Consider the following 18,410-nt stretch of genomic DNA (forward strand, 5'->3'; position numbering starts at 1 on the left):
AGCCTGATGCTTCCAAGAGACATCAGAACCGTCTTTACATCGCTCCATCACTGTGGCTCCTGTGCCATTGGTTCTGCGAATGTGGAGAACTTTAGCTGATGACCAGTAGGACGGCAAATCTTCTTACACACCAACCCATGTCCAGCACTCACCCTGGACCCCACACAGCGTGTTTACAGAGCAGGGGATGGGGATCAAATCTCGAATCTTTCCTCTGGCCTCTTGTTTCCACTTCTCCTTACCTTACTTATCATGTTCACATATAGAGCACACCAGGTAATGGTGGACCTTAGAATTCTAATCCTGGCCTATTAAAATCTCATCTTCTTTATTAGCTACTATTATTAACTTACGAGTATTTTATGCAACATATTTTCATAATATTTATCTCCCATCCCCCAACTCTTTCCAGACCTACCCCTCCTCCATACCCACCCACCTTTGTGTCCTTTAAAAAAGTATCCTTTAGTATCAAATTGAGCTGTCCAACTATTCTTGGTTGTATGGCCTTCCACTGGAGACTGGTCATCTTACAGGGGCTGTACTCTTAGAGGAAACTGTCTCTCCCTTCCCAGCATCTGACACTTGCCAATAGCTTCACGGCTGGGGGCAAGATTATATATGCTCAACTCCCTCTTTGTTCTGGGATTTGGCATGGCTTGGACTTGCACAGGTTATGTGCATGCTATTACAACTGCTCACCCCCAGTGGGTTAGTCTTTGTTTTGTTGTAGTAAACAAACAAAACAAATAAATAAATAATAACTGTTCCCAAACTTGCAAAAAAAAAACCCCTCACATTGTTTAAAAGTGTGTTAAGAGAGATGATTCTCTTTTCCCCCCAGCTTACTGTTATATGGTACTAAAGCTAATATCTGAACTTGTACTATAAAACACTATAACTTGATGTAACTCACACATTAAATTTGGAGTGACAGACTGAACTTCCTAGTAGGTCAATTAAGTCTTCTATGCAAACGGAGCTGGATGGGTTCATGGTAAATGAGGCAAGCACGCCAGAGTCCACACTAGACTATCTGATGTCACATACACGCAAGCTGGCACAAAAACGGTAAAACATGAGGGAGTACAGAACCGCTCAACGGCTGGAGCAGCACCCCTGAAAGTCCCTGGGAAGAGGGGAGTGACCTAGACAGGCAGGGTGCTTTTATTTTCTCAAACCCCCTCTGTGTAGCAGAGACACCGGGGCTCCTGGGCTGGCCCTCATTAGGAAAGTGCAAAGAACTGGGACAGCCCCTTGCCAAGCACAAAGGCTCTTTGCCTCTTTTGTTGTCTCAGAAGCTTCAATGGGCTTCAGAGTTCCAAAGGCTCCAACAGTGGATTTCCAACCAGGCTAGGATGGATCAGTGCCCAGGGTACTGAGTAGAGAACAGTGCCTCGGCCCACTCAGTAACCCCACGCTGGTGAGATTCCCCCTCTGAAGATCAGAACACAATGTTTTATGGCTGAAGACATCACAGGAACACCAGAGAGATGGGTAATGAAATTTCACTTTACCCTTCACTTTCAAATCACTATTTATGACTTGGCACCCTTTGAAAGAACATAAACAACTGTTCTTAAAGACTTACCGAAACCCATTTTCAGGCACCACACGTTCAGGGCAGACAGCATTCTTTGAGAACTAAAACAGTGAGTCAGGCCATCTTAGCTGGTAGTTAAAGGAGGCAGTGATGGGCAGATATATAAAAGCCAAGTTAAATGAAAAGCAAAGAGAAGCCATTAGGAGGGGGCATGGCAACTCAGAAGCAAAGTCACAGAAGGACTGGGGAGAGTGAGCACCAGTGTTTGTTCCCCTCAGCTCCTAGCCAAGCGAGGGAGTGGCCGTACCATCCTGAGGACCCACTAGCCAGGTTTGCCGCACTCCATTATAGCTGAGACCCGCTTTCCCCCTTTGGAACTAAGCAGATAGCAGTCACTTAATAAGGACAATTTCAAAGAGGTAACTTGGTGTCAGATGTAATTCACTTATACCCCTTGCTTTGCTCCCATTCCCAGTCCTCACTAACACAGATCAATCTCTCAAATCATTTTATTAATTATGGTAACTTCACAATTATTTGATATCTCTTTCACCTATGACCAAGCCATTTGTAAGACAATGGTGATGAGAAAATGATGGCTAGAATGCACTTAGGGAGAAAGCATTCAAGTCCTATAGCAGGAGCGACACACAGCCAGCTGGAAAGAGCTCAGCTACGAGAGCCGTGAAGAAGAACTGGCTTTGAACCCCTTTCTAGCCACCCCGTGACAGTCAGTTCTCAGACAGTACAACAACATAGCCATGACTCTAGCTCTGCTCACGGCAGCCTCATCTTCTCCAGTCCACATCTCTAGACTTTTACAAATTCTTCCCCCCAAATAATTCCAGTGTCCTTTGAGCCTTGCTGTCAGGCAGAGCAATAGTTGGGGCTCCATTTCTCTATGGCAGTCGGCTTCATGTTACTGTGATAAATATACTCGGGAGAAACAACTTGAAAAGGAGGACATGTTTTTGGGAGGCTTGTGGCTTGAGAAGTTTTAGTCTATGATCGACCAACACTATTGCTTATGGACCTGTGTCATAGCAAAGAACATATCACACAGGATAGAGTAAAGCTGCTGAGCCCATGGCAGCTGACAGACAGACGGGAGACAGAAGAAACAGAAAGACACACAGAGAAACAGAGACACAGAGATGGAGAGACACAGACAGACAGACAGACACAATTACAAGCAATAGGAGCTTATTCTGCTTCCAGTTCTGGAAAGGCTGAAGGTAAGAGCCTTTGTGCTGGGTTATACCCGCACAATGTCAACTGTGAGGCAGAGACACTGTGAGGCAGAGACACAGAGAGCCTTTATAACAAAGCCATCCCCACTGTGAGCTCTCATGGCCTAGTTACCCGTAAAATCACACCTTCCGACAGCATGACACGGCAGTCAGATTTCAACATAGGCTTTGGAAAGGACTGCCAAATCTTAGCAGACCACTTACATGGGAAGCACTCAGAAAGTCAGTAAGTCCTAGCAGCTGCACGCCTATGTGTAGTGCTGGGTGATGGGGGGATCCGCACTAACACCTACCTCCTGTTGTTCTAGGTCATTTCTGTCATTCACCCACAGGAGAAGGTGGCAAGCATGAAGATGCGGCTGTTAGCTGGTAAATGCAGATCCTGTAAGTACAGATTCCCTAGAACGAGGAAGCTTCAGACACACACACTCTCTCTCTCTCTCTCTCTCTCTCTCTCTCTCTCTCTCTCTCTCTCTCTCTTTCTCTCGCTCTCTCTCGCTCTCTCTCTCTCTCACACACACACACACACACACACACACACACACACACAAACACACACAAGATCCATGTGGCTTCTAGCTAATGGAACATGACAGCAAAACTGAAAACAAGCAGGACTATTCCCTAACCTGGGGAGCTGACTGCCTGATTCTGCACCAAACAATGAAAATTTGTGTGTGCTCATTTTGCCCATAGTCCTGTGAAAGCTACCAAAGGCCCAAAGCCTTACTGGTGTTCTTTCTTATAAGTCCTTATAACCCCTTTCACTTAGCAGGCAAGTGCTGGTGGAGAGCAGCGATCCTGTTCATGTCTCCATAAGCCACGACCAGGTTGTGTTCCATGTTAATGCTGTCCTTGCACCTCTCATGTCCTTTTTGTCTGACCTCAGTTATCTGACCACACGTGGCATCAGAGGGACCCGACAGTGATGGATGCAGCTGGCTCAGCCACTGAGGACTCATGGCAGCTCAGCCCAAAGCTCTCTTTTAGAGAAGCCTTCCTCTTGTTCCTCCTTTTCATTTCCATACACTCAACCATTTTGGACAGAAATGTGCCCACAGCCCATAACATTCAGGACAGAGGGAGTGCACAGCTGTAGGATGCAGAAACCACACTCAGAAAAATCACCTGCCTCAATATATGTGTGCCGAGAGGCCAGCACTATTTTACTAAATCAACTCTGAGGAACCAACTGCCTCTTTATCAAACCATGGGCAACACATTCTGGAATAATCAATGGCCTGGCGGTGTTTTCCTGTAGTAGCAGTTCTCCCATCTCCGTTTAAGAGACTTTATGCTGTGGACTGTTATGCCTACTCCCAGGCCCATCACTGTCTTTGCTCCCAGCATTTGCAAAGTTAGAGAGGGGAGACTGCAATAACATGTTCCAGCTCGATTTTGGAGTTGGTAAACATCTGACTAAGAATTAAAGGAGACATGTCAATTCAAGAGACAGCTGCTTCTTTTTGAACATGTGGGCTGCACATCTGGATTCAGGACAATTGAATTCTTTATTTCCCTATTTGAGTTGAAGAGTGAGCATCACAGAGGCTGTCATCTGTCTGTCTGTTTTCTCATTTAGAAAGCTTGCTAAGACATTCTTCTGGTCAGACTCACTGGTACCCAGAGCCTTCTTATGCACAGAAATATCATTTCTACTTTTTTAAAAAATTAGAAGTCTGCCTTTGGGGACCTGACCTTCCATAGGCTAGTGTTGGCCAGAAGCAGGTGATAGAAGTAGAAGGCAGAGCATTCTTAGGGAACCATCAGGCTCTGTGACACAATTAACATCCAGCACGTTGCATCCACCCAATGGGCCTGCTGCACCTCTTCCTTATTAACTGCCTTCATGTTTGATTTTATAATATAGAACAGATGTTACAGAAGAGTGCAATGGGAATATTTCCATGTTTCCCTCAGGAAAATGACGCCTTTACAGCACAGATTCTAAAAAAAAAAAAAAAAAAAAAAAAAAAAAAAAAAAAATAGAGCAGGAGCTTAGTTTTCTATTACACTCTTTCTTAATCAGTAGCTTTAGCTCTAATCGGATATTGCCAACTTTCCTCTTGATTGCTGCAGCCCCATGGTGATCACTAATAGGAGCATTGCGTTACGTCATAAAACCCCCCAAGTTTTAACTAAGGATCCATCTACAATGAAATTGTAAGAAAAAGTAAATAATGCAGGAAGACTGCTTAAATTTCTCTAGATCAGTGGTTCTCAGCCTTCCTAATTCTGTGGCCCTTTAATATAGTTCCTCATGTTGTAGTGACCCCCAACCAGAAAGTTACTTTCATTGCTACTTTATAATTTTGCTACTGTTATGAATGTATATATGACCCTTGTGAAAGGGTTGGGGTTATGACCCACAGGCTGAGAACCACTGCTCTAGAGGTATAAGCCTGCGCAGGTTATTTTGCTACTTTATGGAGAAACACCTTTTATCCTGCCCACAATCCATGTTGCTGTATGAGAGAAGTGATGGGTCCAGGCATCGAGAGGAGGTAAGCTGCCATCCCGGGGAATATGGAAATTGTGTGAGGAGTGATGGGTGTCCAAACACCTAGGAGAAAAGGAAAGCTGGTCTCCCACTTTCCATATGACCTGTCCACTACAGACACACGCAGGCAATCTGGAGTTTGTAGGAGACTCTCAGGTATGAGCACCTCTGAAATCAGGAGCTGATACTGCTTAGTTTTCTCGGTGCAGAAATGAAGACACAGGAGCAACTAACCCACATCTTATCTACAATGCCAATTAATGAACAGCCAAAAGAAAGTGCCTTTTTAATGAGACAGGTCCTACCTTCAACTACTGCTTGAAGAAGGTTCAGATGCCGAATGGCAAAACATGACAAGCATCTGTTTACTAGGGACAGTATAGCGAATAGAGGATGGGCAAGCTGAGGCTTCCTTATGCCCCACTCACAGTTTATGTAAGGGAAGCCTTTAAGATTTATCAGTTTATTCTCCAATTCTCACAACATGAAAGGGTATTGCTGTCCTGACTGATGTGCTAAGGCCAATTGTGACTATACCATGAAAATGTATGTATTAAAACACAATTTAGTAGTATATTTTAATTGTCTAGTTAAGTGATAAATGTCCATAGGAAAGCACCCTGTGGTGACTGTTACTGGAGATGCTGCCCTTTTTTGTTTGTTTGTTTCAGTATATGTAGTCAAATGATTAACATAAACACCAGAGGAAACTTATTCTTTTTGGAAGATGAGGGTTCCCCTATTACTAGGATGAGAGTTCTATGTAACTTTATTTCTTCCCTTCCCCTTCCTCTGGGTTTCTATCAGGAATGTGTGCTTAGCTGCATACTTAATCACTGTCACCGGCTCACCTTGCTTTATCTCCATCCTTCTTTATCTTGTGTCTACTACCATCCCAAACAAAGAAGAGCTCCTCTGCAGAGATTTGCCTCATTGGTCCTGTGGGTCTGCCAAGGTCTCAGAAGTGGTGCCTGCATCTCAGAAGGTCATCTAAAACCCAAGTGGAGAAGCATGATGCTCTCGGTGAAGTCAGTGGAGACCTGGTGCCCGCCTCTTTTCTCTATGTGATGTTTGAACTCATTTTCCTGTTGATTTTGAGATCCATATAAGAATAAGTTAATTTTTATTTCAAGATACTTAAAATTACCTTTGGAAGAAGAAAAATGATAAATTATGAAAGGTTGTGAATTATAAATATTTGGACCCAAGATTTCAGCAACCATGCTATCTCCCTAGGACATGCGTTAGAGCCATCCCCAAACCAAAGTGGCTATGGAGGAGTGCCAGCCTGCAGTAAGATGCTGCAGCACTTCATAAACAAATCATTTGTACTTCAGATGGATGGCACTTGGGATCAGTGACCCGAACAAGCACAGGGAGAAAGCCAAGAGATTGTAATTGTGCTTAACCTTCTCCTCTGTAAAGAAAGCAGAAACTGGGGCTGGAGAGATGGCTCAGTTAAAGGCTAGGCTCACAACCAAAAATATAAGAAAGCAGAAACTGGGTTTAGTTCCCTTCAAGCTGAGCAAATGCAGACATTTTCTGAGACGCAGAAGAACATGGGCCGCAGATGAATGTACGTCAGCCTGTGGATGCTTCTGAGCAGCGTGTCAACTCCTGCAGCCAGACTGAACGGCTCCAACATCCCCACAGTTAGAAAATCTCCTTTCTCTGGTCGATCTCAAATTCCGTGATGCTGAGCCAGCGGAGTTCAAGACTACAACAGTGTGGGGATGGAAAAGGTGTTGTTGAGAGGGAGAGACAAGCATTGCAGATGGGGAGCCGGAGAAGAAAATAGTTTTAACTGAAAATGTCTGACAGAAGCACAGAGGGCAGGTTTTTTGTGTTAGACAAAGTGGAGCATCATGGACAGCAGATGCTTAGGTGGTGTTTATAAAATGTCTACATGTCCAGGCTGGGAAGAACTATCTCAGGTGAGAAATTCAGTAGGGCTTCTCAAAAGGTCTATGGGAAAGACTAAAGCTAACACCAAGGAAGCTGTTATAAAATTCAAGCAAGAGACAAGGTGAGGTGTAAAGTCTTGTACTAGAGGCATGGTGGTTACTCATACTTGAGTGGAGAAAAGGCCTGGGATATACTGACCACCCATTTTGTGCTCAACCTTTACATGTCTGCTGCTCATGACCAGTTTGACATTAGGCAGGACTATCCCAGGTCCTCAGATAAACAGAGAGATATTACTTTCAAAAGTTTCCTCAGGTATGACAGATAGCCAGGATCTTAGTTTGCCACCTTCCCGCTCCGAACCATGATCTTTCCATCTGGACTTTAGCTCTTCTGAGGATCAAATGACAAAAACTGGGCTTATTTTTAAAGCTGATACCTTTCCACAAAGGAAAAAAAAAAGACAACTCCTGGAGACCGGACTTTTTACACTCAGCTTGAGAAATAAAATGTTATGCGATGGAGATGAAAAAGACATGAAGATTTGGTGGAAGTACAGAAAGCTTAAGTTTTGCTGAGACTTGAAGCACTTGGCTTTCACTATCACTTTGAACATCTTACCTGATAAGTGTGGTTGACTGCCATTCCCATTCAGCAGGGGCTTATGGGAGAAATGAAGAAACTCCCAAACTGGACGCTGAGCAGGGGACTCTGCACACAGCGCTGTGACAGGAGGATTGTGCACACTGAGGGGCGTCATCTTGGTGAATCCAGAGGCACACGCAGTCTTTCTGTCAAACCCCTCACCTGCATCCTCCCAATCCTATACCCACTCATATCCACTGCCCTTCCCGCTCATCCCCCACTGTCAGGGATGAGGTCAAGTAGTGACTCTAAGGAACAAAATTGGTAACTAGAAAAAGTCAGGGAGGGGAGCAGAGAAATCCAGTACAAACTGTATATAAGTGACCTGATTGCTGAGTGGACTGCAGTTCTCCCAGGGCTCTGAGGAAAAGGGGCAGAGTAAGGTGCCACTTAACTGGCCTCTGTCCCCAACTGGTTAAAGATGTCTTGCCCCTGGCTGTCTCTTTCAGCTACAGGTTTACACATGCGTCAGAATGTTGAACACATTCCTGTGTGTTTCATGTGGTGATGACAGGCAAAAGCAAGAGACATGTGCAAGAGAGAAAGGGTCAGAAGAGTCACCACAGTCGTGCCTGGAGGGAGAACACAAGACTGAGATGATGCAAGGAGCACGAGGTGGTACCAGCAGCAGCTGCAGACACAGGCTTTGAACTGAGTGGTCCGACTGCTCCAGAGAGGGCTGTGGGAACTGCTCACCCAGCCTTTCCACGTGATGGTGGTAGGTAATGCTGGTCTGGGGATTACATTTTGAGAACTGTCTACCCTGTTTCAATCTGCAAAGGAAAGAGTCATCATTGTGAAGCAAACCATGCAAGAGACAATGAGACTGCTGTAAGAGGCTGTGCAATGAAAGAGAAATGTGAGGCGTAGTCACGCGTCTCAGCAAACAGTTGTGGAACGGGAGACTCACGAAAGTCTAAGAGATCTGGATCGCGATGAAGCGTAACTTCAGAGTGAGGGCATGTGAGGGGGAAAGCGCAAGACCTGATACAGCTAAACCTTTGTGCCAAGAGTACCCTGGATGAGCTCGCATTTTGTTGGTGGTGGTTTGTTTTATTTGCTTGTTTGGGGTTTTTAATTTTCCTACACTTGATGAATACCTGATAAAAACAAGACTGAAAAAAGTACCTTCCTACTTTCAGAGAGATTACAGTCTAATGAGGATGAGAAACAAGAAAGCCATTAAATGTAAAGCCATCTGGGAAACTCTTAGAGAAAATGAAAGTGTAATAATGTAGGAAAGGAAGCAAAGCTTTGCCTCAGAAACAGACAAAAACTTTAATAAAGAGGTGTAATTAAAGTGGCATGAAGGACAGAGGGGTCTGTCAAGCAACGAGGAGAAAAGAGAGCTTTCTAGGCAGAGGGAGCTCCATGTTAGAAATCGCAAAGGGACTAGAAATTGTGGATGACATTGCACTGTACCTCCCACTTACTTACTCTAGGCATATGCTGAATTAGTCTGTAAAATTTTCATGTGTCAGTTAAAGGTTGAGCATTATAAACAACGAGTGATGGGGGAGAGTTAGGACAGAATTTGGCACAAATATGTTGCAGGATATGTGATCTCGTTTGGTGTGGCTCAGCCCTAGCACACACCTTTAATCCAAGAGCTTTCTGTACAAGGATTTAATGAAGTTAACCCTAGGTCAAGAGGCAGACCAAGAAGCCAGCTGACAGGAGTTAAGTAGATAGGAGGGACTTTGAGAGAAGGGTATTTAAGACATCATGGAGAAGAAGAGAGCTCTTTAGCCTTTGGCTTTTTCCTCCTGGGCTGTTGGTAAGCTACCAGGCCTTTTCCTTCTGGGCCATCAGCTGAACTAGCAGGCTGTTTGGCTTTTGGCTTTTGTGTCTTCCTTCTGGTATGCGAGCTAAGTAAGAAGGTTAGCTAGGTGCTTTCTCTGCCTCTCTGAGCCAGCAAGATTTCACCCCAGTATCTGGCTCCTGAGTCTTTACTGGTAAAATTGAACACTTAGGGGTTTTTTTTCCTTATTAACAGCATAAGTAGGTTTAGTTTTGAAGATTTGAGATTTAGGAAAACTTCTAGATGAAAGTTTTATAAAGTTGGTTGAGAAGACAAGGTATTAAAGATTTGGAAATGGAAGCTGAAACAGACCAAACATAACAATAGACTCTTCCTGATGACCAGGGCAGACTAAGACTCCAAGGTCTGAACAGAACCAGGTGTGGTGGTAATACCAGATGTTCCAGAGGCTGAACAGGAAAGCTGGAAGTTTGAGAGTTACCTGAGCAACTTAGGTGAGACTTAGTCTCAAAGTTAAAATAAAAGGTGGATAACATAGCTTGCTGGTGTAGCACTTGCACAGCAGAAGGTCCTTTGTTAAGTACTAAGGAAAAAAATCAGAACAGAAGTCAACAGTCCAAGTGGATATGGATATAGTACATGGGACAGAGGAGTTAGTTTGCTTCAAAGTCCTTCTTTTGAATGTGTTAGTACATTGTTTAGCTATCAAGGCAATGCATTCTTGTCTTCCCATAATGCTTAGAGGTTTTTGTTTTGTTATTTAGCATCATTCTACATATTGACATCTCAAGGAGTCTGAGGTAAGGCTCCTCCTAGGGTTCTTAATAGATAGTAGAATAAATATCTCTATAATATATTATAGATAGATAGACTATATATATTATAGACAGAATGAATAAGAAATGTCTCAAGTTTACATGAGTTGTAAGTTCTTCTAAATATGTTTTCTAAATACAGGCTGAGGCCCTCTATGCCTTCCCCACCCCCAACTTTCTAGCCATGTACTCTCTTTTTCACAGACTGTCTCTTAGAATTTGTGTTCCATTGTGCACACTCTGGAAATTCCAATTTAGGGGGCATTCTTTTTGACAGCATGTAACTTAGCAGATATGAAAAGGTAAGAAAGCCTCTTTCCACAAGGAGGCCATGTGGAAGGGTGGACAGGCATGGCTTTAGAGGTGGTCAGATCCAAACCAGTCCCCTCCTTCTGCATTAAACTTTCTCATAATCTGTAGAAAATAGGTCAGCATCAGTTCTAGTGTGCTCGTCTGTGAATACCAAGTAATGATGCTTGCTTTGCAGGCATGTAGAGGAACCACAGGAAAAAGACACTATGTTAGCTGCTACATTTACACTGGGACGCTGCACATTGTAGTGTGTATTGGTGCTCCTTGTTCTGATGTCTGTGCACTGGTGCTTTATCTACACTTGTTGCTCCACAGTCTTCACATTGTGTTACCCCCGCCTTTGCCCGTCATTAGCGCTGGCTGCTGGGTGCCTTCCTTTTGGCTTTCTGTACAGAATGGTCGGCTTACTGGAAGAAGGCCAAACGGTCTACAGTGTGGGCCTAGACCTGGTGGCTTCCAGAGTCAGGTATTATTGAGTCAAAGAGTTTGGTTTTTCACAGCAGCTCAAACCATAGCTAGAACCTGGAGGTCTGAACCACAAGCTGCTTCTGCACAATTCCCATGGCTCCAGATCACTTTTCTGTTTTGTTCAACAGAGTGACACATATGGCTAAGTCACAAGCCTTCTTAGGAAAAGATAATTGTTATGACCTCCTCTGTTGATCGCCAATAATCAATCTGTTGAAAGTGATTGACAGGCTATTAGGGTGTGTCCTCTGGGAAGAATGCAGATGTGTGTGTTAGCCTAACACAAAGCTGGGCTAAGAGTCTTCTGTTCTCACAAGAGTCACAGCCAGGGGCCTGAGGTGGTTCAGCAGTTAGGACCACTTGCTGTTCTTGCAGAGAACCGAGTTCAGTTCCCAATACTCACGTTGAGGCTCACAACCTTCTGTAATCCCAGTTCCAGGGAATCCTATACTCTCTTCTGATTTCTGTAGAATCCTGCACATGCATAGTACACACATAGGCATACGCATGCATAAAATAAATATTTTTAAAAGGACCTAAGCCAGTGAGCTTTTACTGAAAAATCATATAATATCCATACCTAATATTGTCTTCCAACCAAATAGTCACAGCCCCCCTGTCAGTGTGTTTGTTTGTTTGTTTTTTGAGGCAAGGTCTTATTTTGTAACACAGGCTGACCTAGAACTTGTGATAATACTCCTGAGTGCAGAGATTACAGATGTAAGCCACCTGTGCCTGGCCTTCAAATGTCAGCATTTAATATCAGATTTTACTGAAATATCTGATAACTCAAAGTAATGTGGATTCTTTGGTGCGATAACATTATTGTTGGTTATCAAAGTCAACAATCTTAAGCATGTGCTTTTTCATTTTCCTGCTTTAAAACTTCCATGGCTACCACTGTATACTGGATTAGCAACATTGTGCTTATTGTGCTATGTAAGGCTCCCTGTGGGCACTGTGAAGTGGAAGAGAACAAAATTTTGCTTCAGAACAATGCTTTTTAAACTTTAATACACACATGGATGACCTGGCACCCTTGCTAAGGTTCTTGCTCATAGGGGCTGGGGTCATGTTGTTCAGAACCAGGAGGTCATGGCAAGATTTCCAGCAATGAGGAAGTGAGGAGAAGCTTTAAGAGTTAAGCAGCTAGTGGAGTAGAAACAAGCCAGTGAAGGGTGTCAACAGGAAGCAGAGCATGTGCAGTGGAACCCTAGAGAAATCTGGAGATCTAGCAGTTTCTGTTCAAATGCAACACTCAGCCAAATCCTGGGAGCTGCAGTATTTCACTTGTGATTTCCACTCTTCATCTGCCTGGCAGCTTACACTGAGTGTCCTGAGTTCCTGGAACCCAGAGCATAACCCAGTTCTCCACAGTGCTAGGACTGTTCTGAAAGGTGCAGTATAGGCTTTGATTTCCCCATACCTTATGGAAGGAGGTCTTTGTTTCTGTTTTAAAATTGTTGTGATAGTAAGTAAGGGTTTGGCCATGAGTTACAAAGTCCAGGACAAAATTCCCACAGACAGTACACTTGGCCCAAGATTCCAGAATCCTAATGCGTTCCAAAGATGGCAAAGTGACCAGGTGATCAGGTCTGTTATTCTGGCTGATTCATACAACCTCAGATAAAAAAACTCAAGACTGCTGTTGAGCTGATATCACATGACGTAACACCCAAACCTTCCTCAGGTCATTAGTTTTAGCCAGACCTTTGTATATGTGTACATCATGACTGTATTCATTATTTATTGTTCAATGTTGAGGGTTTAGCTTCTCTTTGTAGTTTGGAGAGTATGAGGCTCAGATTGCAGAGGACCCTTGCCCATCACTGAGGTGAGTTTAAGCATTAACCATGCATTCAAAGTGTTCTGATTAGGTGCTTAGGGAACAAACTGTCCTGAAATGTTGGAGTTCCTGGCACCGTTGTTCCTTGTAAGCTTCGCTCAGCTCCTGAACTAAGTCCTTCTCATTTTAATCAAGTCTCAGCTTGGAGCTAGGAGAGTGAGCACACAGCAAGCACTAGAGCTAACCTCACGTGGCTTATACTCAGCCTATCCTCCATTCTGAAGCAGTCCCTGGTTTGCTTTCCCTCCTAGCTACTGTGGAAGTAGAACATTAGCAGGTGCTAAATTGTTAGTTGCCTACTTGTTCTTTTAATGTGGGTCAAAAGTTAATAAAATGGAGCTGTGTTCTCACTGAATGCTTTGGTTGTAATATTTAACTTCCAATTCACTTCTGGGACCAGGTCCATGAGGAAATTTATCCCATCATGTGACATTAAATAAACATGGCTGCTTTGGCTGGTGGCCTCCTCTATCGAGATTCTAAATGAAGCTGTGTGTAGAATATTTGGAAAAGTCTAGATCCTCAGCAACTTACTACATCCTTGATTAGTGGTCTTCCAGGGTGTGCCTGGGAGAATGTGTCCTTTAAAACAAGCCCCACCCCTGGTGTTAGTAACATCAAGATCACTGAGTAAAACTTGTGCCAGGACAGATTTGGGAGTACAACCTCAAACAAGGAAAAGGATGTAGCTGACTGAAAAATGGAAGATCCTCTGTCTTCACAACTTAAAAGTTCTGCAATGAATTGTGGGGAACATATAGATCCTTGTCTCCTATGAAGCTTGTTTCCAAACCCCATTCCCAAACCATACACTTAAACTGTTGCTGAAAGTGGTAAGTACACTCAGTTAGGCTTGATCTCACCGAACTAACTCCTTTTAAAGCACAAACTCGTGAACTAGTGCTGTGTCATGGTGAGAACGCCTTTCCAAGGCAGCTGTCCTGGCCAGGAAGCTTCTCCTCAATCAAAACATTCAGGCTTTAGACACATTTTCAAACTGCCAAGCAGACACACAAGGATGGCTGTCTGTCTCAAATAGCCTTTATTTAGTCAGGAGACTCTGACATCTCTATTTACTGTGATGACTTTATTAGTCAGCCGATAGTCACTTCTCGGCACCTCCTGCATGTCTGCATTGCACTTTATATGTTAGTCAGCATAGGCCACGCTCTCCCTCGGTCATAAATATTTCACACACACACACACACCCTAAACAGTGTTAATATTGCAACCATTTGCTTCCTGCACACACACACACACACACACACACACACACACACACACACACACACACACACACTGTATGCCACCCAGCCTGTTGTGTGGTCTCTAAGACTGTCTCACATGGAAAGAGCTCTCAACAGGAGTTTGAAGGATGTGTTTGGCTGATACTAACTCTTACCCACACCTCACTAACCAGAATCCAGTATACAACCTCAGTGCTGACTGTCTGGGAAGCAGGGAGATGTGGCTAGAGACCCATAGCAGTCTTTAAACACTGTATGACAGCGAGAGAGGACGCAAAGTTTGAGAGTAACTGTTGGCTTTGTGGATATTTGAACCTCGTCCCCAATTCTAGTGTGGCCATCGATCCTTGGCATTCCTTGGCTGGAGGCTATAAACTCCCACATCTCCTTATCTTCAACCCTGTGTGTCTTATGTGGTATTTTTCTCTTATAAAGATAAGTTATGCTGGATTAGGGCCAACTCTTGTGACATCATCTTAGACTGATTACACTTGCAAAGAACCTTTTTCCAAAGAGGTCACATTGGCAGGTACCACGGATTAGGACCTTAAAATCTGTTAGGAGAGTGTAACTACACCCATAAAAGAAGTGATTTCACAGTGTTGGGAAAATTCACAGGAACAGCATTCAGGCTAGAGAAATCTAGGGAGATAATATCTGAGCTAAGCCCTCCCTCACCAGCAGTGATTAAGTGAAGTAAAAACTCATTGGAATGCTGGTGGCATTCCAGAGCCACCAGCAAGTGCAGGGGTCAGTGTGCATGCATGTGGCTCAGAGTGACTGAAGATGACATTCAAGGGAGGTGTAATGGCTAGACTATGCATAAGTTTGGCTTACCCAGGTAGCAGATCCACGTTATTTCTGAGTATGTCTGTGAGAGTGTTTCCAGAAGGGACTAGACTGTACTAGTGCACAGTGAGAAGACCCACCCCGAGCATGAGTGTAGGGAGAGGCACTGTTCAATCCCTTATGATTCCAAACAGAACAGTTCTTCTTCGTCCTGCATCTGAGATGCTCATCTGCTCCTGCACTCAGACCCTGTTGGCTTTTAGGTCTTCCATAGCTCAGGTGACGTCCTCAACTCCTGCCAGTTTTCAAGACTTTGCCCATGTGCTCAGCCTTTCACATTTTATGAAATCCACTGACTTCTCTGGTTCTCAGGCCTTGGAACTGGACCTCACTATACTACTAGCTTTCTTTATTCTTGAGCTGGAAGATGACATTTTGTCAAATTTCTCTATCTCTGTAATTTTGAGCGCTGGTTCCCAGAATACAACATTTTGAAATCATATTAATCTTCCTACCTACTATCTATCCATCTATATATCTATTTATTTTACTTGTTTCATTTCTCTTAGAGAAAGCCAACTAACGCAGCAGGAAGGATAAAAGGACATGAGAATGCTAACTTGAACTTTGGTCCCCATATTTGATGACCTCCCCTTGGTCGAGAGTCCTGGTGGCACTCAAAGAAAGAATAAGCAGGCTACCAGGATGAGACTTGATAGTCTATGACCATATAGTGGGGGAGGAGTTCCCCCTTGGTCGTAGACCTAGGGGAGAGGAATAGGATGAAAGTGGGAGGGAGGAAGAAACAGGAGGATACAAGTGATGCTATAACAATTGAGTTGTAATCTGAATAAATTAATTAAATAAAAAAAAGAGAGAGACATGAGACTGGCAGGCTGGAAAAGTGTAACCTTTCTTCTGAGAGCCAGAAGGTTTACACAGGGAGTAACACTACTAAGAGAAATGGCAGCATGAGAATGTGAGAAAGAGCACCTTGGTTTCAGAATGGAGCAAGCACTGAAGGAGGCAGGGTCAGCAGTTGTAAGTTATTGAAATAATCTAGGACGGAGGATTGGGCATCCTAGAAATGGTAAACAGAGTCATGATGAGATGTAACCAGACTCTTGGGAAGTTTAAGAAGCAAAATCTTACTTTCTGATTACTTTTAAGAAGTATGATTATTATGAGAGAGAGGGAGAGGGAGAGGGAGAGAGAGAGAGAGAGAGAGAGAGAGAGAGAGAGAGAGAGAGAGAGAGAGAGAGAATATGATGATGATGATGATGGTGATGATGATGATGATGATGATGATGATGATGTTAGAAGAGGACCCTGATTCTGTTCAGACAGTGGAACATAATTTAATAAGAAGGTTAGTTATGCTTTGAGTCGGAAATGCTCTTCTCAGGACTCAGGTTTTGAAGAGCACCACAGATGCTGATGCTGCTTGGGGGGAAGTTAGGAAAGCCTCGCTGAAGGAAGTGTCAGTCACCAGGCCCCGCTTCTGACTCTGTCCTCTGCTTCCTGGTCTATTGTGGTGGGATGAGCATCCACATACTCCCACCACTATCCCTTCCTGCTGTGGTAGACTGACGTTCTCTCAGCCAGTTAGGTCTTCCTTATGTTGTCTCTGTCAGGCAACATCCCTGGGAAGGGAACAAAGGAAGGGGCTTGGTGGGGCAGGATGGAGAAAGTCTGAGTGGTGCCGAGGGTGGAACTATTCTGAGCTGTGCATCATGGGAAGCGTGAGCAGTAAAATAGCAACAGATTAAAATCCTGGTGCAGTGACAATTACATTGTCCTGCCTATGGAAGTATCACTGGCATAATTCTAATGGAGAACCACAAGTGTCTATCTGGGGGATTCGGGGTGACAGGAGCCACTGAAGGCAGGCTGTTGTGACCCAAGGACAGAGAGAAATCTTGAATAAAAGGGCGAACTCTTGAATGAATTCTTTCACTGGCAGAATTCAGAGAATCCAAGAGGCTAAGGGTATTTATCGGGGTGGGACGTGGGAGGAGGGAAGGGAAGATTGATCTTGCCCTGTGTAGAAAGGACAGTTCAGTGGAGGAGATGGGACGGGGCAGTGATGACATACGGCAGCTTTAGCAGCCAAACTGCAGTGTCTCCTGAGTGTTTCCAACCGCTACTACTATCTCAAGTGGTTCCTCCTCAGTCTAGAAATGAGGAGGGTGATCAGTCCACACAGTGCTCCCTCAGAGAGTGACTGTTGTGCCTTCTCTGGGAATGAGGAGACATCAGTCCACACAGTGCTCCCTGGGTGAGCAGGGGAGGACGGTTAATACACAGTCCTGCCTGAGCAAATGAGGGAGCGAGTGAGTGAGTGAGTGAGTGAATGAGTGAGAAGAAGTGAGAGAGCAAGTGAGGGAGGGAGGGAATGAGAGTAAATGAGAGAGTGAGTGAAGGAATGAGTGTGAGAGTGAATTAGTGAGAGAGAGAGAGAGAGAGAGAGAGAGAGAGAGAGAGAAAGAGAGAGAGAGAGAATGTCTACTGGCATCATCAGATAATTAAGGTTTCCTTTTACTGAGTGAGTCGGTATCTTTTACACATTTAGTTTAGTTTTTTTTTTTTAATTCCATGAGAAAATTGAGGTACTTTTTAAAGAAAAAAATCATTTTAACTTTGTAATAGTGGAGACATATTGTAGTCTTAATAGGAGGCACTGTGGAACCAAGTCTTGGCTGTTGTCCTGGTCAGTTTTATGTCAACTTGACATAAGCTAGAGTCATCTAAAGGGACAGAACCTCAGGGAAAATGCCTCCATGAGCTCCCGCTGTAGGGCATTGTTTAAATTAATGATTGATGGGAGAGCACAACACCCAGCCCATTGTGGGTGGAGCCAGCCCTGCGCTGGTGGTCCTGGGTTCAATAAGGAAGCAGGCTGAGCAAGCCATAGGGCGCAAGCCAGTAAGCAGCACCCCTCCATGGCCTCTGCATCAGCTCCTGCCTCCAGGTTCCTGCCCTGACTTCCTTTAGCGATGGACTACAATATGGAAGTGTAAACCAAATAAACCCTTTCCTCTCCAACTTGCTTTTGGTCATGGCGCTTCATCAGAGCAATAGTAACGCTAACCAGGACAGAAGTTGTTTAAAAGATAATGGGGTATCGCTGTGGCCGACCTGACCATGTTGTTTCGGGGAGGACTGTGAGCTTTGAGCTAGAAAGTCATTGATTGTTGAGAGTGCAGTGGGCTGTTGTGTAGGTATTAGAATATAAGAATGCTGAGAGCAGTGCAGATGGTGGAGGCCTGGCTTGTGAGCTTTCAGAGGGAAGCAAAGACTCCCAGGCCTTTTGTCTGAAGACTCTGGT

At 44.2% G+C, this 18,410-nt stretch overlaps 1 long non-coding RNA gene across 3 annotated transcripts in view; it reads left to right on the forward strand.

The window, feature by feature from the left end:
* Positions 1-18,410, forward strand: part of LOC311581577 — a 302,265-nt gene that overhangs the window by 73,310 nt on the left and 210,545 nt on the right. For all 3 annotated transcript variants that reach the window (XR_014773803.1, XR_014773804.1, XR_014773805.1), the window contains exon 3: positions 3,102-3,177. This is a non-coding gene — a long non-coding RNA (uncharacterized lncRNA). The remainder of the gene's footprint in view (positions 1-3,101; positions 3,178-18,410) is intronic.

This window comes from Acomys minous, assembly GCF_964271855.1.
Source record: "Acomys minous genome assembly, chromosome: 13".
Lineage (NCBI taxonomy): Eukaryota > Metazoa > Chordata > Mammalia > Rodentia > Muridae > Acomys > Acomys minous.